The following is a 24,819-nucleotide window of genomic DNA, read 5'->3' as shown; positions in this document are numbered from 1 at the left end:
ATTATTCCAGGGGAAAATGATCTCAAGTTTCTGTGGCATCAACAGCATGCCCGAATGCTTTTTGACAGGGTGGAAATCACAGTAAGATCTTGAATCTGATTTTTCCCTAGGAAGGACAGAATTGGCCATGTAAAGGTTGATGAGGATTCTTAGAAAGATAAGGGAGAACATTGTTTCCCATGCTTGGACTCCCGTAATAAAACCATTGCAGGAGCAGCACTGGACTGAATTGCGTGACCATAGCAGGTTCTTTACCCTGTGCGTGTCCTTGTTCTTCATTTACAAGATGGCAACAACAATCCCTACCCACTCAGGCTTTTTGCAAGTACTGAATGTGATAACATCTGCAAAGACTCAGAGTGGTGCCCAACACTTAGAAAGTGCTCAGTAATTTTTGTGAGTTAACTTATGCAAAAACAGCAACAGTTGCTAACTATACCATATATCCTGTATGAGGCATGACACAATATACATCAGTGCTATAATGAGTAGAACAAGTGAACAATTGAAATTCCCAGGCCCAGATCTTTCCTTTAACACCCAGCTGTTTGTTTTAGTCAAAATGTATCATTCCATTTAGGGCATTCCTTACCTTCAGTGGTTATTTACTTCCTAGAGAAATCTTATGGATTCGTTTAAAGATGATTCCCAAGTATTTGGGTTCTTTGAAAGTACACTTTCTGTTGTGTTTTAGAGGAAAGTAAAATTGTGTAACTCAAAGCAACTTGTTAGATTTTAATGAATATTAACGGGATAATACAATATAAAGATCAAAGACACTCAGTTTATAGTTCAGTTTGTGATCAGCACATTTAATGATGACGTTCTGTAGTTACCTGATAACAGCAATTCTAGAAATTGTAGGCAAAAGGAGCTACCTGGAATCTAGGAATGGCAAACGAAGTTGGCCTCCTCAACTATCTCTGTGCAGGTTATAAGGGCATGGACCTCCCTTATGTCCCCTGCTGTCAGGCTGGCAGATCAGCATCATTTTTAGCTATATTGCTGTGACACACGAGTCTGTGAAATTTTACATGCTATTTTCAGAACCAAAGCACACTAAGTGTCCCTGGCTTCCGCTTAGGGCCTTTCCTTCAGGGCTGGTAGAATATTGTTTTAGCTTCACCTGGGGTGCATGATATTCATTTGCATCATTTTTAGTGACAGGATTCATTAAAAAAATGCCAGTATAAACAAGACTTCAGGTAGGGCATTTCCAATGCAAACACTTGGCAGTACCTGCGAGCTAAGTGCAAATGGTGTGCATGCTACAGATGTGTTCAATACAGAGTATTTGCTGAGCAATGGCTGTGTGGTTGCATTTCGTCCTTGGAACCCTTCAAGGTAGGTCCTATTATGATCTCCATTTAACATATAAGGAAACTGAGGTTCAGAATGATTCGGTAGCTCTTCTAAGATCTTACAGCCAGTTCGAGGCAAAGCCACACCATGTTCTGAACAATTAAGCTGGAGTCTCAAGAATCATGTGTGTCTGATTGTAAATGCAGGTAAATCAATGCAAGTAAAAGTGCCTCTTGGCCAGGAGTCCTTCTGCGTCTGGGCTTTATTTTTCTTCTTTAATGAGGAGTCCAGAGATGAGCATTTTTGGGGTTTGTTCAGGTGCTTGACGATGTCTGGGCTCCAAGTGGGTGTTTCTGTGATTCTTGTAGCAGCCTCAAGCATCATTCCCTCCCGTGATAATGTGGAGAAGCAGGAAGCAAGGCTGGCAAAGACCATGTTCTTCCCGTATCTCTTTTTTAACCTGAAAGAAGCACCTTCTCCCGAAGTTTTCCTGGGAAGACTTTGCCCAATCCAGGCTAGTCACATGCCTGGGCCCAGCTGTAGTGGGGCTGGGGAAGCAAATGTCAGGGTGGGTGAGCTCAGTAATGTGAGGGGGGTCTGCTGTCAGAGGAAATGTGAGAAGGTAACCCTCCCCTTGTCCCCCCCAAGAACTATGAGGTCTGTTTCCAGTAAGATGTCCAAACCTTCTGCTTTGACAATAGCTACAGCTAAAAGACTGCAGGTCTAGCACAGAGCTATAGACAAACTGGCCTTTTGTGCTCTTTTGATGACTATATTTGATAATTACAACTATCACCTTTTAAGTGAGATAATTGTTGGTGATGAACTGTTGGAATAGTGAACTAAATGAGAAAAATTAAAAATCACCTTCTAACTAGTAAGGACGTGCAATTTAATAACAGCTTGTGGTAACCATGGCTAAGATTGACCAAATGCTGTACTAAGAGCTTTGCTGACAGTCCTCCTGGCAGTCTCCACAGCAACGAAGAGAATCCCTCCTGTTTTGTAGCTGAGCTTTCCACAGGTTAAGCAACCTGCCCATGATCCCACAGCTCATCCACAGCAGAGGGGACACAAGAACACGGCACTCCACTACTTCTCTCCTAAGCTGCCTCTGAGTGAGTGGGACCTTAGGTTAGTGGCACCCTGTTTGCTCTGAAGAGAGAGACTCTTATCTAGGTACCATAAACCAATAACTGCCCCTCATGTCCCCTCAGTATTCCTATGGGGAATTCTGTCCTTCTGCTAACCATGGCTCTTGGCTCCTGCGGTGGCCATCTACCCCACTTCTCCACCCCCCAGAATGAGGCCCCACAGTGCTGCTTTGGGCAGCAAGCTTGCTCTGAAGGCCCAGGTGGCAGAGGGTCATCTCAAGCTCATTTTTCTTCCTGACTGCATCTCTGCTTTGGCTCCAACATTTTTGCCATCTACTTGTGATTCCCTATCTTTCTTTAGACTGAAACTTTGGTTTTCCACTTGTTAGTAAGATAAAGTGTCCGTAAAAGTTTTGGAATTAGTTTTGTCTTTGATGGTCTCCCATTCTCAGGCATTTTCTTCCCTAACGAGCCTTTAAAATTGGAAATATAGCTGCAGAAGGATTTATTCTTCTATTGTCCAAAGCCAGTCTCCAGGGTGATGGGCAAATCTTTGTTTTTCTATTAGGGCCCACACCTCATGTAGGAAGGGAATAGCCCAAGAATCTCAGCCATAAAGTTATCATGCATCTCTGAAACTTGTCCCCATTCTATACTGCCTGGGACATCTTCTTTACTGGCATGCAGACCTAATATTTATTTCTTATGTCATTATTCAACGTTCCATGTGAAGTGGTGGTCCTAGCTTGAGCCAAAGCCAAAGTTACAGACCTATCTGGGCATCTGATGAACTGTTTGAGGCAAGCTCAGAATCAGTGTGGATTTAATTTATGAAAAGATGACTGGGAGAACATGAAATGACAAGGCCAGCACAAGGTCTTTGTTCTGGAGACTGGACCCTGGCCCTACACCTGCCTCATGCTGGAGACCAGGGTTTTGGGCAGAAGTTGAAGGAACAAGACTCCAGACATCTTGAGGGTATAAGAAGCCCTTCGGGGTGAACAAATGTGACCCAAAGTCAAGCAAAGGGTTGTTCCATTTCTGCATGGAGTATAGCATGGCTTGGGTCATGTGATGCACAGAGCAGGGACTCAGTGATTATTTGTTGAATGAAAGAAGGAAAGAGTGAATAGAAAAAATAGAGGACTGAACATCACCTCAAGGATATGCAGCCTGGAGAGCCCCAGAGAATGGTGTCTGAGCTGCAGCCTTCTGAGCCGCCATGCTGAATCCTGGATCCCAACCATGAAGGTCCCTAAGAAGCTCCTGGGGGCAGTGTTCTTAGCAAGGGGAGTCTGAGGAGGACAATGTGGAGAATACCAGGAAGAGAAAACTAACTTCATGGAAACCCCCAGGACTCCTGGAAAGAACGTAGGCTTGAAGTGCTCCAGAGAGGGGTATAGGGAGTAAGAAGGGGTTGTGAATAGCACAAAGGCATCTCTGAGGGAAGGCTAGATGGAGATCCACCTTGCTTTCTGCTTCCAAAGATCTCAAAGGGATGTCTTATGCTGATTGCACATAGTGCCCTATGGCCTAGCTGTGGCTTCTGTAGGAGCAGTGATTGTGACCCTGTTTGTACCTCAGGCTGGGGAGCCCCTGAGAAGACCGACACAATCCAGGTGTTAAGGAAGGTTGAACTTCCTCATCTTTGTTTACTTCTTTCTTACTTCTACACTGCATCTTTTATATGGAAACTTTCTGATAGTTATTTATTGGTTAATTCATTATTACTGTTAACTTTGGTCTTAAACTGATATATATGTGATTGTATTTCTATCTCTATATACAGTTGATTGTAAACTATATATATAGTTGATGGTATCTATCTATCTATCTATCTATCTATCTATCTATCTATCTATCTATCTATCTATCTATCTAGTTGGTGTATAGTTGACTCACATATGTCCTCAAAGGCACAGAGGTCTAAGAGCTAAGAGGCAGGGGCCAGATGGCCTGAGTTGAATCAGATCTCTGCCTTTTGGGAATGTTATTGAACCTTTCTGTGCCTCAGCTTCTTGCCTTGCAGGGTTCTCATGAGGGAACCTATGTGCTATTCTCCATTAAGCTCCTAGAGCATTGCTTGGTGCATAAGAAGAGGTCAACTGTGGTTACACTTGTATTGAATGACTTCTGGTAGGCAATCCTGCCTGTCCTCCCAACTCTTTCCATGGCCTGCTTGGAGCTTTCAGATAATCTTTACTTTCAGATATGGAAAAAGGGAAAGTGTGTCTAAGGGACTGTTTGGGGGAGCATAGTGAGCCATGCAGTGCTGACCTTGCTCAATACAGACCTAAAGACATTCATTGCATTCCAGAACTGTGTTTGGTTCTAGGGATGCAAAGGTGAGTATTTCATGGCCCCTGGGCTGGTGCACTCAGGGCTGAATCCCCCTCAATTGTTGTACTTCTCTCATTTCCTCCCCTATAGATTCACATACGTTTTCAGATGACCTTTAAAATGGAAATACTTCTGAATAATTTGATCATTAGATGAATTAGCTCAATCCAGTTCTTTCCTTATAACACAGTGGCATGAAGGCATGGGGAATTTTTGACCAGGAAGACAATATAAGAACCAATTTTGGAAGGGGGGACATCCAAGGATCTGGACAGAAATAAGTGGCCCTAGAATAGAGACGTTCAGAAAAAGATACAGAGAACTGGCAAAGTCAAAGTTCATTTATTTTCCAAAGTTTGCACAGGATCTGTCTTGAGCAGTGCATAGAAGGACAAGGACACTCTTTCCCATCTGGTTTCACTTTCTAGTCCCCACCTATTCCCTCATCCTCATCTTGAGACCCAGAGCTTTTAATATAACAATTCATCTACTTTATGTTAAATAAGCTTTTGCTGTGTAGCCTAAGAAAAGAACTCTCAGTGATTTATTCCATCCTCTTGAGGTAGCTCCAGGCTTCACATGTCTCCCATACCTGGCTCCTGCTCTTCACTTCTCCCCGCCATTATGTCCTGTGTCAAAACCAAGGACCCTGTGGGCTGGAGATCTGGTAGGTGATTAAGAGCTCTTGAGAACCCATGGTGTATTCTTGGTGACATCATCCTCTCTTGGAAGAGGGGAATAGGGTCTGTGCTTTTTTAGCTCTTGGCCCTTTTACAGATATTTTCACTCTTACATAGCTGGTGTGAATGGACAGGCCTGGGTCTTCCTCTCATTTTGGAAGGGGGCCTTCCCCACCCTGAGAAGTCCTATGTTTAGGCAACATAAGCCAGTTTTGCTATAGGTCTTGGAGACAAATATGCATTTTCCTTTGCTCCTTCATTCTGAAGAGGAATGAGCACTGAGATGGGTGGAATTGTGACCCCCCCTTCCATTCATGGGTTGAAGTCCCTCACCCCTGGTACCTCAGGACATGACCTTATTTGGAGATGGGACCTTTAAGAGGCATTTAAGGTAAAATGAGGTCTTTAGGGTGGGCCATAATCCAATACCACTGCTGTCCTTATAAGAAGAGGAAATTTGGATATATACACAAAGGGAAGACAATGTGAGGACGAAGGAAGAAGATGACCAGCCAGGAGCCAAGGGGAGAAGCTTCATTCAGGAGGAACCAACCCTGCCAAAACCTTGATCTTGGAGCCTCCAGCTCTATGAAACAGTAATTTTCTGTTGTTTAAGCCCTGCAGTGTGTGGTGCTTTGTTATGGCAGCTTGAGCAAACATAATACAAGCACCATCCCTGCTCACTCTGCAGAAGACCAGGATCAGTGATCCTCCAAGGGGAGAGTAAGAAATAAAGAGGTTTCTGGTCTAGCCTTGGGCCCCAGGCCTCATTCATTAGAGAGAGTCCTTGTGGCCTGCATCTTGTCTGATTTAAGTCGGCAGACCCAGGGGCATGGCCTGTAAATAACAAACAAGTTGCCTTTGTCCTTCCTCATTTCCCTGCCTTCTGCCCCAGCAAGAAGAACCTGTGACCACTCAGGTGAGTGACTCATCAAGGATTGGGATTCTAACCAAATACCTTTCTAACGCATCACACAGCTAACACGGTTAGAACTAACACATTTAGAACTTTGCATTCAGGGGAAAATATGTTCTACATTCCCAACGACAATTTATAAGTGAATTTTTGGATTGCAACTTGTTTAAGTTGAGGACTGCCAGTATTTGTAGATTTCTTATTGACATTCGAACTGTATACTTTTTACTGACACACCATAGACTTCCACCTTTTCACTAATGTAGCCCATTCTTCCCAGAGCTAGTCCTGCTTGCTGTACTTCTTTGTCACATTGAGTAAATAGTTTCAGAGGATTTTGCAGATATGAATAATAAGCCCGAGAAGTCCTTCTTCTTTTTAAAAAATATATAGTTATCAATTTGAGAGAGAGAGAGAAAGAGAGAGAGAGAAAATGCAAATGGAGGGAGGGGCAGACGAAGAGGGAGAGAGCCTCAAGCAGACTCCCTGCTGAGCACAGAGCCTGACTCAGGGCTCAATCCCAGGACTCTGAGATCATGACCTTAGCTGAAATCAAGAGTAGGACGCTTAACCAACTGAGCCACCCAGGTGTCCTGAGAAGTCCTTCTTTTTTATGGTACTGGACATCCCTAACAATCAGAAAGGTTGAGAAATTTTAGTTTTCAATATTTGAGATGCTGTTTCCCATTGACATGAAAATATTCACTTCAAAACATTGAATGCTGGTTCAATGAAGAGAAGACAATGTCTTTCTTAATGACTTGCCATGAAGTATTCTGTTCTCTTGTAACATTCTTTAGTATCATATAAAGGAGGGTGAAAAACTACCCACTTCTTTAAAAGTACGGTAAATGAGTTCAACCAACATTGGTTAAAGGCTGAAAAGTAGGTCAATATTTTTAACCAGCTCATAACTATCAAATCCTGCTTCAGGTTTGACAAAAATGATCAGACAAGCATTTACTGAATGCTCACTCTGCTCCCAGCACTGAGCCGGGATAAATGAAGTATTGTGCCTGTCAGCAAGGAGCTGACAGTTTAGTAGATCTGGCTCACTGTATTGAAGAAATTCCATTTAATACTTATTAGTGCCAGAAATGAAAGAAGATAATCAAATAAAGTGCTTAGCCAAATACTGGGCATATGATCCAGTATTTCATAAATGTTAGCTATTATGGCCATTATTATAAAAAATAGCAAAAGACATATAATGATCTACTTTGTTGTGTTTTCATTTGCTTCATCCTGTAGTCAGCTCTGGGGCAATGCCTGGAAAGTAACATTAATTATTACAGAAGTCTATAAACACCTTCCCAAGTGTTTCCTGACTGCAGCATCACCTTTTCTACCTAGGGATAAAAATAAACAGTCACTCTCCCTGGGTAACAACATTGCATTTTGCAATCCAGATTTTATTTTTGACTATCTTCTTAACAGCTCTGCCAATATGTTCGTCTTATCTGGATCTTAGGACTCAACTTTGAGGTTTCTGAGTACCCGTTCCCCCATCTTTTTGCCAGCATTAGCTAAATTATCCACTGACTTTTTAAATGAAGGTTGGCCTCAAGATTCAGGACTTTTGGATGTTGTTTCATTTATATTTCTGCAGCTTAGGGGCATGTGTTTATTGCAAAAAGTGTGCAACCACACCTTAATGCTGAGGCCCAGAAGGCCAAAAAGCAACAGGCTCACTGATAGGAATGTCCATGCTCCATTCTTTCATGGCCTCCTGTGCCATTACATCTGGAGGAAGGGCTGGAGGCAAGGAGGCAAACATTTAAGGGATGGTTGTCCTGTAAGAATAAATTCCATCCTATTTAAAAAATGCCTTGCAGCAGCTTTCTCTGACTCTCTGGCTGACTGACCCCCTCCAATGGACAGGGCATGGCCTCGGGCATGGCTTTCTACTGTGACCACACTCTAATCCCAGCTCCCACACTGTCATGCCACACTGGGACATCCACACGCAGCTCCCTGCTCTCATCAGCAGAGATTTCTCCCACAGCTGGACCACATCAGGGCCTGCTGGATGGCCACATGGGATCCATTTTCTGCTATCGACTCCCGTTATTGAGGACAGATGTGCATCCTGAAATTTAGGTCCATTCCAATTGCAACAGTCCTGGGACACTTGATAAACTCTGCACTTCAGTGGTAGAAAAAAAACCCCTCACTTTCCAAACTTCTCTGGGCAAGCCTGATCATGCAATCAAAGACCCTGCTTGCCTTTTTCTTTAGTATAGAAACTCTTTAATTAAATATGGATTTGTTTTTCACTCCATAGGAGAAGAGAACATTTTTATCTTTTATGCATGCTGAAGAACGTGTTTATTGAACAAAGGAAACAGACTGAAATCTCATTGGATAGGCTCACAAGGTGGTGAAGATGACAGAAGGACAATATTTCACAGGGAGAATGTTTACAAGAAATCCTAAGGACAAGAAAGACAAAGCTGGAGGATTTGGGGTCTTTTCACCCCTAAATGGGCAGGCAGGGGCTAGTTGCAGGTTAGTCTGTATAGGAAGTGAATGTACCTTTGGTAGGAAAACACCCAGGTCTGGTCCTGGTCTATGGACATGGAGTCAGGAGGACTCTGGGGAAATCCAGTGGTCCCCGGGCACTTCATCCTTTTCTCACTAAAATGCAGAGTGCTTGCCTGACCTCTAGAGTCTGTTTAAGAGCTAAAGGTCAGCATCATTTTTTCAGGAGGTCCTTCTGACTGTTGCTGTCTGGGTGGATGCATGCATCACATGTACGTGATCTTCTCACAGCTACTGCATGGGGTGCTAGGTGTGACTGTTTCCGCCCTCATCACTGCTCCCTATCAGGGTGGCCCCATCACCTTCTGTCTTACTCCCAGAAAGCAGAGCAGTGTTAGCATATGGTGGACATCCAATTTGTGACAGCAATGGAGAGAGGCACGAAGAGGAAGGAAGAGAAAGGAAACGGAAGGGAGGAAGAAGAGAAAATAGGGAAGGACAGAGGAAGGAAGGGAGGAGGGAAGGGTACTTGCTATTCTCTCCTTCAAAACTCTTCCCCCGGCAAATTTGGGGATTGTGGTCCCCAGAAGTTACTTGTCCCCAGATTTTTTTTTTCTTCCAACTCCTCAATCCAACTTCCTCTTTCCTGTATTTTAGGTCTTCGTGTCCCTTGGTATAGAAAACCAATTTGTTCTAATGTGAGTAATTGTGTTGACACTTTCAGGAAACATCTTCATTATAATTGGACTTCCCGAGGATAATACCTGCAAGGGAGAATTTAGGGCTGTAAGGAAGCCAGTTGGGAGAAATGCAGGGCCCCTCAGTCAAGATTGCACAAGCCACTTCCCATTGCAAATGCTTGCAGTGCCCACGTTAGGAAAGAGCTTTGCTTGGGCAGACAATATGGACTCATCCAGTAGTGCCTGTCCTCCTTTGTGGTGAGGTGGGGGAGGCCACGGCTGTGAGCAGAAGGTTTGGGGGCCCTTTCAGGTGAAGGCAGCGAAGAGCAGAGGTGTCTGCCCTACTTCTGGTCCCCTCTTCAGTGGTCTGGAGACCAAGTGTTCCACAGAGAGGGGCTTTGAGACGCAGGAGGCTGGCTTTGCCTCAGAGACAAATAAGCATTCATTGTGTCAGGCCGGTGAGATGTGGTGATTTGCCTTGTTGGAAGTTAGTATTCATTTCCTAGACTAAATACACATATTCAGCTACAAACCAAACAAAATATTAAGAACACCTCCACAGCAAAATTTCTAAAGATTTGGAAGATGCATTCCTGCTCAGAAGGTAGATGTAAATTTGTATCTTTCTTCACAGGGAGGGCAATATTTCTTCTCCACTGTGAAATGAATATCAAAGTTGGAGAAATCAATCCTTTGTGAATTAATATATTTATAAAATGGTAAGATGGCACAGAGCCTAAAAGTATGATTTTGTATCAATTTGGAGAAGATTGCAATAATTCCTGTGAGCATAGTCAAGTCACTTCATTACCTGCATAATAGCTCATACTTTAAAAAATGCTATATGTGTTCTCATTTCACCTTAATGCTATTTATACTTGTCTATCTACAAAAGGTTGGGTGGTGAGGGGCATACTAGCAGAATGTGTCTGAACAAATCTCGATTCTGACAGTTCCAATTCTGAGTTGGGGGACAGGGTAGGGAAAGGGAAGGCAGGAAATATCTCATATTACTGTCCTTTGCCCTTAGCTGCTCTCTCCCCATCCCTAGCCTGCTGTACCGTGCCACGTGGAAATAGAAGTGTTCTGTGGAGGGAGATTAAAGGAATTTCTCACTCAAAATGCCATCGGAACTGTTCTGTACTTGGATTTGAGGGCCCAGATACTCAGTAACAAGAGATTTAGGCCCTAACCTTGCTTTCACTGGTTTGCATGTGATGCCACCCAGCCAAGCTCAGCATGCTCACGTGAGACTATGTAACGCATGACACAAAATATGTGTGGTCTCATGCAAGCATATGGCAGCTTCTTCCGAGGGCTTTAATTGTATGCAAAGATGTGGGAACAGAGTTAAGGAACTTAACTGGTGGGTAATCCAAAACATCACAGCACATCAAAGCATACATAGGGAATATCATGGATTAAAAACACAACATTTATTAGGACTGTTGAAATTAAAGCATTGACTTCAGTGATAATTATTATTGTTATTTTTGCCTGCCATCAGCCCCCTTACATTTCTGTCCCCAGACTTCTGGGACTCTACATTCATTGTTCTTCATTGTTAGGGGTACTTCGATGGAAGTATTTGGGAAGCTCTGAGTGTCAGAAGGGTCTCAGATGTCCCTGCTCCGATTTTTATCTGGGCAATATTTGTCTCTGTACTGTTTAGAGCTTTAAGAAAAACTTGATGTTCAAAATAGTCTATAGATTTGCATGTAAGAGCTCTTCAAATACCTACTGAACATTTAAAAATAAGTGGTGATTCTCAATGATCCTGAGAATTAGAAAATGATCATTGTAATTGGTCAAATGTGTTATAAATCCCGAGGAAAGGTCCACATCTTTGGAATAAAGACACTATATGTGAACCCATCTTAGCCAGAGGAGATCTGTTTTCGGTAGTGGGTTTTCTGCAAGTAACTTTGGGATGTAAAGACTTTGAAGTCTGGGCTAAGTAAATGAGGGGCCAGGGAAGTGCAGTGATTTCCTGGGAAGCCCTTTTCATGAAATCCAAGGAAACCCGCATCTTTACAGAAGATGTGTGTTTCGTGCTCTGCTATTTCCACTCCGGGCCGTCTGAGAATCCGAGTGGCAGAAGCTGCTTGGCCCACAGTGATGGTGGCAGAGTGAGAGGGTGGGCTGCCTCTCGTCATTTCAGGACACTCACATCTGGCTCTTGGACTGTTTGCAATTTGACTAACAGTCTCTCTTGTTTATGTAACAATTAACAGTTTACAAAGTAATACACGTTAGAATCAGGAGTTTAGACCTGGAAGGAATATATTTTTTTTATTAACATATAATGTATTATTTGTTTCAGAGGTACAGGTCTGTGATTCATCAGTCTTACACAATTCACAGCACTCACTGTAGCACATACCGTCCCCAATGTCCATCACTCAGTCACCCCATCCCTCCCACCCCCCACCACTCCAGGAACCCTGAGTTTGTTTCCTGAGATTAAGAGTCTCTTATGGTTTGTCTCCCTCCCTGGTTTTGTCTTGTTTCATTTTTCCCTCCCTTCCCCTATGATCCTCTGTCTTGTTTCTCAAATACCTCATATCCGTGAGATCATATGATAATTGTCTTTCTCTGACTGACTTATTTCCCTTAGCATAATACCCTCTAGTTCCAGCCATGTTGTTGCAAATGGCAAGATTTCATGGTTTTTTTTTTTTGATGGCTGCATAATATTCCATTGTGTGTGTGTGTGTGTGTGTGTGTGTCACATCTTCTTTATCCATTCATCTGTTGATGGACATCTAGGCTCTTTCCATAGTTTAGCTATTGTGGACATTGCTGTTATAAACATCAGAGTGCACGGACCCCTTCAGATCGCTACATTTGTATCTTTGGGGTAAATACCCAGTGGTGCAATTGCTGGGTCATATGGTAGCTCTATTTTCAACTTTTTGAGGAACCTCCATACTGTTTTCCAGAGTAGCTGCACCAGCTTGCATTCCCACCAACAGTGTAGGAGGGTTCCCTTTCTCCACATCCTTGCCAACATCTGTCGTTTCCTGACTTGTTAATTTTAGCCATTCTGACTGGTGTGAGGTGGTATCTCATTGAAATTTTGATTTGTATTTTCCTGATGCTGAGTGCTGTTGAGCACTTTTTCATGTGTCTGTTGCCCATTTGGATGTATTCTTTGCAGAAATGTCTGTTCATTAGACCTGGAATTAAGAATCCTCTGATAGAAAGGATATTAAGAATCCTTTGATAGTAAGGATATTAAGAATACCAAAGATCCTCATTGCCTTCACTTTGCAGTTGAAGGCATAGAGGTCCAGAGGAGGGCTGGAATGACTTGCCCAAGATCACACAGTGCACAGTATGGCGGGGGCTAGAACTGGGATCTTCCGAATCCAGTCTTCCTGCTCCCCACGGGACCTCACTGCACCACAGGCGTAAATGTGTCTTTGCCTCAGGGCTGATGGGCAGAGAGGCAAGCCCACGCCACTGGTCGTCTTGCTGGCAGCACCAGCCCTTCCAGCAACCCTTCGAGGTAGGAAAGGCAGGTCATTTATGTAATTAAGAGCATCTCTTAAGTGACAGAAAACAAACTGAGCCTCAGAAAACATGGGCATCCTGTTTAAGCCACACATCTGGTGAGTGACAAAACCAGGATAGAATACAGTTACTCCAGCCTCGAGATCTTTCTACGCCCATGCTGCCTCAGTGCCCTGGACACAGCCATGGTTCCGGCTGCCCAAAGCCTGCTGAGCACCTTTAGGGAAGCTGGAAGCTTTTCATGCAAATGGAGGAAAATCTAATCACCAACAACTGGATGAAAGATTTTTAAAAAGAAATAATTACCGGGATCTGTTATTCATACCACAAAAGAGCAATTTCCTGGCATCACCTAGGCAAGGATAGTGGATTTCGCAACAGGCCTTCAGAAGGAAAAGAGCAGATTTTGTCAGTTGTCACCTTTGGCCCACTATCTTGCCACCTGCTGAGTTTAAGAAAAATTTGTCTGAAGATGAGGATTAATGTAATGGCTGATTCCATTACTTCTGTACTTTTTGGATGAAATTTGATCATTCTGCTTCACATTCCTTCTCCTCACCTGCTCTGGAAAGCAAATTGAATTCTTTGAAAGAAAATTCAGTCCAGACCAGAACACACACAGAACCAGCCTCTACCCCTCCTCTTAAAACCTAAAGGGCTCCTCTTAGCCACACATGCTTCTCTTCTAGTTTGTTTACATTGCATGGTTTATTCCATTAAGGTCCAATTTCAGGGGCTCAGGGAAACCCAGATGGCTTGAGCCTGGTTGCCCCGAAGAATATAAGCACCCACAAGTAAACAGTTTCTTAGACTAACTTCCTCAAGGATTCACTTTAGAGTTCACTGGAAACTCTGCTCATGGAGAGCTTACCTACCTTTAAATGAGCTGGATGTTCTTTTCTGACACAGTCCATCCGAGCCAGGCATCTGTGTGCTAATCTCGCTTCCCAGCTGGTGTGGGCTCTGGACGAGCCCGGGAAGATCACCCCTGCTGCAGGGCTTCCTCCCATAGCAGTGTTGCCCCGGCTCGAGCTGCAGCTGCTTGGGAATGCAACAAATAAAATAGCATCCAAATAGCTGCATCCCACCCTCTCCACCACCATTTTTTAATAGCATCTTTTAATATGTATACAGCGCATAATCAATACTCTTTGCCTACAGGACTTTGAAATACAAGAGACTAATATGTTTCATTTCGCAGTGGGGTAAACTGAGGCCCAGGGAGGTTAAGTGTCAGGTCCCAGGACCCCAAATCAGTGAATGCTGGAGCAGAGTGGGAATCCCAGGGTGGTTCAGGCCAGAACAACCTCGAGCTGCAGTCTTAGCTATGGTCTCGCTACGTGCACAGGGCTCATGGCCTCAAGCCCTCCTTCTTTCAAGGACAGACTCTATCTCCTCCTCTCCGTGACTCTGAGCTACTGGAATCTTCCCTTTTTGAGTCACTTACGGTCTGTGTCATACACACTAAACCTGAATGATTCTTGTGTTGTTCAGGGCTATTGGTTTCCTCCTCCCAATGAATCCGAAAGAACGACAGGGAAGGGATCTCGTCATGTGCTTCTGTGTTCTGGGTGAAGCAAGGATGGCACCTACGACAAATACTGGTCAATTGAGTACTTGATTGACGTGTATAGTTTGGCTGTTGTCCCACCATAAGTCCAATGAAATTGAGTTGCACTACGTTGGTCACGGTGGATCTGGTGTATTCTGTGATGGTCACAGAAGTCAACCCTAGTCTGTCTGCTCATCTTAACGGGCCCTTTCTGGGTCACCTCACGATCACTCTGGCATGCTCGGCTGCCCTCTTGCCCACTGCTCCCCTAAACCCAGTGCTCTGAGTCCTCTTAACTGCTCGCAATCCACCGAGCTTGCCGTATGTACATGCTCCTTGCTTCCTTCTGTCTCAGATGGATGCTATTCTCATTTACTTCTCCTTGAAAGGTTTGCTCAATGCCAACTCCTCTGGAGGCAAAATCATGTGTTATTTCCTCTGTGCCCATCCATGCTCCCAGCCCCGGGCTATGCTGCGAGTCTAGAACTTGCCTCCTTGTGTTATGGTCATTTGTTTGCACGTCTTCCTCCCCTGCTAAGCCTGGGTGCTCCCAGAGGCCCAGGACCTGTCTTAGGCATCTTTGCACCTACCCTGCCCTGGGTCCTGGCACAGTGCTCTGAACTGTGGTGCCTTGAAATAGTTTTTGAATGATTGGGTAATTTAACTTGCCTTGTGAGGTGGGCCAACAGGAAGAGTGCACAGAGCAGATGGGGTAGGAGCGGCTGCCTGAGCCTCGGTACATGCTGAGCACTCACTAGGGACCACAGAACCACCGCGAGGGTTGTGGGAGGCTTCCTGACACCAGAAGACCCAGGCCGCATCCTCGGCGAACTCCTCATCTATTGGGAAAACTAAGTCCAGAAGTGGGTTTACTGCAATGCAACTTAAACTCTAGGAACCTCACCTGCCCACACCCTTTCTAAGGGCTTACTTCCTCTGGACTTGTAATTTTGTATTTTCTTCCTTAAAGAGAGCTCATAAAAATGTGGGACATTTGGCCTGCATGAGTGGGATCTGCTCCTGGACTATGGGTGTCCCTGGGGTCTGCCCCTGGGGAGTGGGGGTGGGTTGCGGCATCCCTTTCTAGAGCCGCAGGGATGGCTGCACCAGCCGGGGGAGTTCACGTGGGGCTCTTCCCGAGGACTGGCAGATTCTTCAGTGGATGAGATAGCGGGACCTGCCAGCCCCCTGTGCCCTCTTTCACAGTTAAGCCAAGGAACGTTTTAGGAGGAAGTATAAAGTTGACCCTCTGTGACATCTGCCTCAAAATAGATAAGAAATAAACTCTGCACAACATGTTTTAATTGTGTTATATATTTTTCAAAGTTCTTCTGTGTTTGTTATGCCTTTAGATCCTTCCACAGGCCCTGGAGGGTAGGTTGAGGAAAGTATCACATCTATTAACAGGTGAGGCAGCTGAGTCTAGGATCACTCATATTAGGTCCCCGGGGCAACCTGTGTCAGAGTTGAGGTAGAACTTGAGTCTCTTGATTAATTTACACTTCTTCTCCGTCATAAGTCACGTGTGGAGTAGAGGAGGGACTTTTTTTCCCTCAAAAGGGTTGTGAACATGGGAGCAGGTCTTCCAAGGTTGGGGGAGGTGATCAGACAGGAAGGGGTCGAGACAGGAAAAAAACCTGTGTGTAGTGTGTGTGTGGTGTGGGTGTGATTGCATGTGTGGTTAGTGACGGTGTGTGTGGTTTGTGTGTGCATGTATGTGTGGTGTGTGCATGCGTATTGTGTGTGCATGTGTATGGTTTGTGTGTGTGCACATGCATGTGTGGTGCATGATGTATGTGTGTGTGTGTGGTTTGTGGTGTGTGTGTGTTTTGCGGGGGGGTGTGGTTTGTGTCTGTTGCACACGTGTGTGGTGTGTGTTTTGTGTATGTATATGTTGTGGGATCTGTGTGCATGCATGTGGTATGTGTGTGTGCGTATGTGTGTGCGGGTTGGGGGAGTGTGCTACCTTGGAAGATGTATTCAAGCGGGAAGATTGTAGACTTGCTTACATAAATCCAGAGATGGAAATTTGGGGGAAAGAGGGAACCAAAGGAATTTAAGGATGGCGGGGATTTGATTCCTTGGCAGGTTTGGTGGATTATTCTGAATTTAGGATTGAAAGAGGCAGCTGGAGTTTAGCTATTTTTTAGTAACTAACACTTTTTAATACTTTGTTTCCCAATTTAGTGTCCCTTCCCCAAAGAAACGAAAACACTTCTCCCTGCTTTCATGCCCAATTTGCTGTGTGAAACAAAAGAGGTCATGAGCCATCTCCTTCCCAGTGGCTGGGGTGACTAAGCCCGAGGCTTATTAGAAATTCCTGCCTGCATTTTCCTAGCGAATACAAAGCACTTTAGAAACATTGTTTAATACATCTTCCTAATCTGTTCAACAACACTCAGTATCTGTAAGAGCTGAGAAGAAGGGCTCACAGTAGCAGTACTGGATTTGTCTAACTCGGGACTACACATCCCTTCTGTATGTATGTAACATGTCGAGGCTGAACCTAGAACTCGGGCCTGTGTCCGTGAACCACAAATACCAGCACCTTCTTTCCTAGGGACATTTTACATTGCGGATTATCATACCTCAACGATTTCTTCAACTTGGTTCTATTCAATTAATTGTTGTTTTTTAAAAGAAGATAATGAAATCCCAGAAGATATCCTACCCTGCTGATGTATTTTGACAAAGACAAAGGGCTGCAAGTCAAGCAAGTCATGCACGTTTTTTGAGTGGAACTACAGTCGGCGTCCCCAGTGAGCTTTCTGATCACAGTGCCTGGTTGATAGCTGTTAGCCTAACGCATTCTTTAACTGTCAAGTGTCTGTTTAATACATAGTTGTGTGATACACGTGTCTTCATAAATAGACACACATCTTTGAACTCCAACGCCGGACAAAGCTTAGCAGTCGGAGTTGGGGGTCAGCACAGCCCAAGAGTCTGAGCTGCAGGGGAAGAAGGGAGGATGTGGCCTGGCGGTTCTGGGTCCCAGAGGAAGGCGCCGTGGTGCCATTTTTAGGCCGGAGCGTGGGTGGGGGTGGAACCAAAGGCCTGGGGCCATGGAAGGTGAGTGTGGAGACAGTGGTTGAAATCGGACGGATTAGGGAGATGAAAAAGGGAGAAAGATGAGAGGTAGGGGATTAACAGAAAAGAAGTGTCAACTCCATAAGAGAAGACTTGGGTTTTATGGAATGTGCTCCGTGTAAAAAATAACTGCATTTTGATGTCTCTTCCAGGCTTTTCATAGCTAGACAGCTGCAGAGGCAGAGAAAAATGCAGAGGCCTAAGCGGGACGCTGTGCTCAGGAGAAGCCTGACCTGCGGGAAAGGTCCCTGGCAGTGATCTGCGCACTGAGCTTTCCCTTACCTCATGCACAACCCAGACACAGGGACATGCCGCTCAGTGGATCCCGACCTTCTCGTGGTGCTTTATGGGGAGGTGTCATTACACACTCAAATGAACTCGCATGGTAAGATCTAGCCTCGTCTGTTAAACATGTAGTTAGACAATGTAAGTGCCTTTTGATATTCAAGTACGGCTAAGCATGCGCATGCCTACACACACATGCGCACGCGTGCACACAGGCACACACGTGTGTACACGCACACATGTTCTGAGATGGTTTAACTTGAGAGTTTAGCTTTGTTCTTGGGTACTGTTAGAGTACTTAATATGAGGCAGTGCACATTTACAAACAAAAGAACTGTCACTTTGATGCCTATGCATGGAAAGAAAGATGTGCTTGCTGGCCACCAAACAGCTTCATTTCCGTACAGTTAATCTTAGGAGCTTCTGTTCATGCTCAATTCTGATTTCCACTTTGCAGAGACTTGCCTCTGCTGTTTGGACAGGTGAGAGCATCAAACACACAATTCTGTTAAAATACTAGCTTGTTTGGGTGAGGACAGAAGCATTTTAGCATGTATCAGTTACTCTTACTGTCTATTTTGATGGCTTTTTATTTATGGAATATTGGCATATTTTTATCTGCGCGTCTTCTCAGTTGTTTTTGGAAGAGAGATTTGGAGAAACATGAAGGATGGGCGCAGCCATGGACAGCCGCTTCTAAATTAAATATTCTCTGCTTGATCTTGTCATTTTATTTTTAAAAAAGAGAAATTAGCACGAGTTCATTTAATGTCTTGCAACGTCCAAGCCAGAAATAATTCCATAATCCTAAAGGATCGCTCCTCTTTAATGCTCCTGTTTAAGCCTTAAAACAGCTCTTTAAATACATGTGCCTTTATGTTAGCATTTTGCTTTCTTTTATGTTTCTCTAGGCATTGGACTTCGGGCTATGTCTAGTGCACATAGACTCTAGTATCCCCTTTCTTCTAAATTCTCCTTAAAACTAATCTCTTCTGGGGAGTCTTTCCAGGGCTTTGTGTGTCAGTGTTCATACTTTTATCGTGGGTACAGAGGGAATTTGTCTTCCTTATTTGATTCTGTACCTGGGTGGGGGTGAGGGGGTGGGGGTGGGGTGGTGGCTGGATGAAAGTGGGGCGTGTCTTTTATCCAAAATGTAAAATACAGTTTTTCAAAACACCCGATTAAAACCAACCACAATGCTGAGAGGACAGCTTGGGACAAGAAATCATTTGCATGTCATGGTTCTTTCATTCTTTATGATAACCTGCTGCTAGAAACAGTGCGGCTCCTGGATCAGCCCTACCTTAAACTGATATCCAGCAGTGAAATTTGAGTTTTGATGTATATTGTATAATGAGACCCACTTAAAGTGCTCTGAGCCTAAAATCTCATGAAAACCATTTCTGTAAGATCCTTTCCATATTTCCTGTTTCTAGGGATGTAATTAGATTTATGTATGACTTCAGAGGCTGTTGTAGCTTCGGTTATGGTTACAACTAGGGTGGGCTCAAGTCAGAACTGTAACATTGCCAAGTACCTTATTGGTTCCCTTTTCCTGGGTACCCATTTGACTTCCCTGGGGACCCCACTGCAGGGTCCACTGGGCCAGATACTGTCCTTGGCTGAGGCCGGGCTTTATTCCGTGATTCCCACCCCCTTCTTACCTGTTTGTTTGTCTGATCATTCTTCATTCTTTCATATAACAAATATTCATTGAGAACCAGGTTCTACTCCACTGGGAATACAGAAGAGGAAGGATCGCCACTCTTAGGACTCTTAGGTCTGTGCTTAAGTTGCAGAAGTAATTGATTCCTACCGCAGCAGATCGGGAAAGTGGGGAAGTGTGTCTGAAGAGAGCAAGGAGTAGGAGCGGGGTGAGAAGGGCAGGTGGGAGACGCAGGGACCCTCTAAAAGGGAGTCTCCAGGGGGAGGTAAGGAGCCCACTCTTCCAGAATCCTGTGGGAAACCAGTGTGCTGGAGAAGGAAGGGCAGGTGGGCACACACACGTGTTGGTTCTTTACAACTTTTGAAGATATCATAGAAGTTGTACTTGACTGAGTTCTAGTTTTAAAGCATTATGGTCTGAGAAGATGCAGGGGATAATCTCAATCTTTTGGAATCAGTTGAGACCTGATTTGTGACCCAGTATGTGGTCTATTCTGGAGAAAGTTCCATGTGTGCTCGAGAAGAATGAGTATTCTGTTGTTTTAGGGTAGAATGTTCTGTATATATTTATGAGGTCTATCTGGTCCAGTGTGTCATTCAAAGCTCTTGTTTCTTTGTTGATTTTCTGCTTAGATGATCTGTCTATTGCTGAGAGTGGAGTATTGAGGTCTCCTACAATTAATGTATTATTATCAATATGACTCTTTATTTTGGTTAACAGTTGGCTTATGTAGATGGCTGCTCTAACACCATACACAAAGATAAACTCAAAATGGATGAAAGACCTCAATGTGAGACAGGAATCCGTCAAAATCCTAGAGGAGAACATAGGCAGCAACCCCTTTGACATCGGCCACAGCAACTTCTTTCAAGATACATCTCTAAAGACAAGTGAAACAAAAGCAAAAATGAACTTTTGGGACTTCATCAAGATAAAAAGCTTCTGCACAGCAAAGGAAACAGTCAACAAAACAAAGAGGCAACCCACGGAATGGGAGAAGATATTTGCAAATGACACTACAGACAACGGCTGGTATCCAAGATCTATAAAGAACTTCTCAAACTCAACACCCAAAAAACAAATAATCAAGTCAAAAAATGGGCAGAAGACATGAACAGACACTTCTCCAAAGAAGACATACAAATGGCTAACAGACACATGAAAAAATGTTCATCATCATTAGCCGTCAGGGAAATTCAAATCAAAACCACATTGAGTTACCACCTTACACCAGTTAGAATGGCAAAAATTGACAAGGCAAGAAACAACAAATGTTGAAGAGGTTGTGGAGAAAGGGGAACCCTCTTACACTGTTGGTGGGAATGCAAGTTGGTACAGCCACTTTGGAAAGCAGCATGGAGGTTCCTCAAAAAATTAAAAATAGAGCTACCCTATGACCCAGCAATTGCACTACAGGGCATTTACCCCAAAGACAGAGATGTAGTGAAAAGAAGGGCCATATGCACCCCAATGTTCATAGCAGCAATGTCTGCAATAGCCAAACTGTGGAAAGAGCTGAGAAGCCCTTTAACAGATGAATGGATAAAGAAGATGTGGTCTATAGATAAAATGGAATATTACTCAGCCATCAGAAAGGATGAATACCTAACTTTTACATCAACATGGATGGGACTGGAGGAGATTCTGCTAAGTGAAGTAAGTCAAGCAGAGAAAGTCAATTATCATATGGTTTCACTTCTTTTTTTTTTTTTTAAAGATTTTATTTATTTATTTGACAGAGAGAGACACAGCGAGAGAGGGAACACAAGCAGGGGGAGTGCAAGAGGGAGAAGTAGGCTTCCTGCTGAGCAGGGAGCCCAATGCGGGGCTCGATCCCAGGGCTCTGGGATCATGACCTGAGCTGAAGGCAGACGCTTAACGACTGACTGAGCCACCCAGGCACCCCTGGTTTCACTTCTTTGTGGAACATAAGGAATAGCATGGAGGACATTAGGAGAAGGAAGGAAAAAAGGAAGGGGGGGAATCGGAGGGAGAGATGAACCATGAGAGACTATGGACTCTGAGAAAGAAACTGAGGGTTCTAGAGGGGAGGTGGTGGGGGGATGGGTTAGCCCAGTGATGGGTATTAAGGAGGGCACGTACTGCATAGAGCACTGGGTGTTATACAAAAACAATGAATCGTGGATCACTACATCAAAAAACTAATGATGTATTGTATGGTGACTAACATAACATAATAAAATAAAATTAAATTAAAAAAAGAAATAAAGAACTTAACATAAAAAAAAAAGAAGTTGTACTTGACTGGTTTGTTTTGTGTTTAGGGTACCATTTAAAACTATTTAATTTATTGATTCTAGACCTCTTGGGAATATACCCAATATTTAGAAAAGCACATTTTATTGTTAGTAACCAAAATTTCAACATTTCAAAAAAATTTCAACATTTCACATGGGATTTTTCAAGTATGTATTGATTTCCTTTGAATTCATGTTTATGCCATTTCCTATTTTGTCAAAGTTTTAGAATTCTTACAGTTCTTTTGCCTGTTCCTCAAGCAACACATCATCTCTGGTTTGCCAGTTCTAGGACCGGTATCCAAATTATCTTTATAATGGTTTTAGTTTTGGTTCTCTCTCTAGGTCATTTCTTACTTGTCTCCCCCTTAGCATTCAGCAGGTTAGTCACTTCAGTGGTGTTCTGTGACTTGGCCAGCTTTTATATCTCTCCTCTAAACTTGTTTTCATTATGATTTTATTTTAAATTATCTTATTTCATTATGTGTAGTTCTTAAGAAACTTCCACTATAGTCCAGAGTTTGCATGGATATAAATGTCAAGTAAATATATTTATCCTTCCTTACTGATGTCTGCTATCTTTCCCTTAGCACATTTTTATTCAAGGCCTATTCTGTGCCTAACATAATGATGGGCTTTGGGAATATACAGATTAAATAAAATCTATAGCTTATTAATGTAGAATCTAAACAATGGAACTTTATCTATAGTCTCTTGTTCCTTTTAGGCAGCATTTTACTTTAATAAATGTAGTTTATTCTACTATAGAAATGGATGACCCACTATCTATTTTTCTATAATGATTTGGTTGTAGGATGTGATATTAGCTTTTTGTTTTTCCTTCCAGGGACACATAAGGCTTCATCAAGCTTTGGCATAAAATTATGTTTCTACTAACTGACATTTTTTTTTTTAGATTTATTTATTTATTTTAGTGGGGGAGGGGTAGAGCAGAGGGAGAGAGAGTCTTAAGCAGACACCGAGCTAAGCTCACAACCCCATGCGGGGCTCAATCCCCCGACCCTGAGATCATAACCTGGGTCTGATGCTTAACTGACTGTGCCACCCAGGCATCTCTCTACTAACTGACTTTTATGGCAAATATTGGTAGCACTCGACTTTTTATATGTCTGATTTTTGAAAACTCAAAAGTTATACCTTCTTAAAATTTACTAGCTAATTTTGGATTTCTTTTTCCCTCTTTTTCTAAAAAAAAAATTACTTCTTATACCTTGATTAACTCTAAGCTACTTGTGGTCCCTTGAACTATTTAGGTCAGGTGACTTCTAAATGAGACTCGTTCAGGTTCTTTGTTGAATGTGTAAGTGCCATTTTTTCCCCAGTAAATACAATACCCAATAAAGCCAACTTTACTGTTATTACTTGGTGGGTGTTTTCCAAGATGGTTACTGGGATTTCAATGTATGGCAAACTATGGTATGGTAACTGAAAAATTCTGCTGATTTGGATAGAACTATGCAATGTTCAACACATACAAGCTTGATACTCCACTAACTAATTGTAAAACAGCCAATAAAACATTACAGATGTGGAATTTTTTTATATTATTTGCTTTGCCAATCAAGGTTTAGTTCAAAACACAGAATCTACTTTAGGTATTTTAAGGAGAAATGACTGTGTTTTAGAGACTTTGGGTGCTCACACAAGTACTGGAGGGAGTAGAGAAGTAGGCACCAGGCTAGAACTCTGGAAATAATGCCTAGAACAAAACCTTTGCCCTAGTCCAGGATGGGGGAGTCTGAAGCTGGGGATGGGCACTTGAAAGCAAGATCTGCTCCTTGTCTCACCTGTGACTGCCTCTTAATACCCAGAGGGGAAAAAAGCCAAAAGGGAGCACTCCCTCCTCTACCTCGCTTCCATCCTTAAAATCTTAATGACATTTAATATCATCAGGACCTTTAGCTGAAAGGGAGTCTGGGAAATGTAGTTCTTAGCCTCTCAGCTGCTACAGGGCACAAAAGTACTCTGGAAAGGGTTGAAAATGAGTGCTTAGCACCAGTTCATTACACCCAGCAGAATTACAGAAGGGCAAAGTAGTGGATATGCAGATGGCTGCCACACGAGGAGAAGGCTTCTTGTAGTTTCTGTTACTGGAAGCTTCTATCATCAGGGCAATCAGCCCTCCCCATATTTGCCACACTTGAATAATGACTGTCAGGAAAGTTTTGGTAAAGTTTAGGTCTGTTCAAAATGGAAAGGGAAAGTGAAACAAGCAGGTGGCCTGAGGAGTATTAACAGCATCAGGTTCATGCTAATGCGTCCCAACCTCGATCCCCAACTGCAGGCTGATGCAGGGGCAGCAGGCAGGAATCCAGAAGCATCTTTGATTAATACAAAATTCACATGGTACAAGGCCTCTTGGATCTGAACCATTCTGTGAACTTGGAAGCATTTGTAATCTAGGTACTTAGAAACATTGTCATGTTAAGTTGTCATATATCATAACTAGAGCCAACAAGCACATGTTAGGCCACAACCACATGGAACGCCTTGTGTGGTGAGTCTTGGAGGTGATGCCAAAGCATAACAGTGCATCTTTGGGTGAGGCAGATAAACTCTGGCTAAGTTAGGTGAGCATTGTCCCTATTACCTATTGCTTAAGGGGTGACATAGCACCAAGTCTTGAAGGATGCCCAGGGTATCATCAGGAGAAGGGGTTCACTCTAGGCAGAGGCACCAGGATGGGTAGAGGTACAGGGGCCTTTTTGATTCAAGAAACTCAACACCCAGAAAATAAATAATCTGATTAAAATGGTCAGAAGATAGGAACAGACATTTCTCCCAAGAAGATATCCAGATGGCCAATAGATACATGAAAAGATGCTCAACATCATTCATCATCAGGGAGATGCACATAAAAATTACAATGAGTTATCACCCCACACCTGTCAGAGTAGCTAAAATCAAAAACACAAGAAACAACAAGTGTTGGTGAGGATGT

The sequence above is a fragment of the Mirounga angustirostris genome, unplaced genomic scaffold (assembly GCF_029215605.1).
Source record: "Mirounga angustirostris isolate CCGP_5_RB_7025 unplaced genomic scaffold, mMirAng1.0.hap1 SCAF_3, whole genome shotgun sequence".
In the NCBI taxonomy this organism is placed as follows: domain Eukaryota; kingdom Metazoa; phylum Chordata; class Mammalia; order Carnivora; family Phocidae; genus Mirounga; species Mirounga angustirostris.
The sequence above is the reverse complement of the archived record's forward strand: the minus strand, read 5'-3'. Positions refer to the sequence as shown.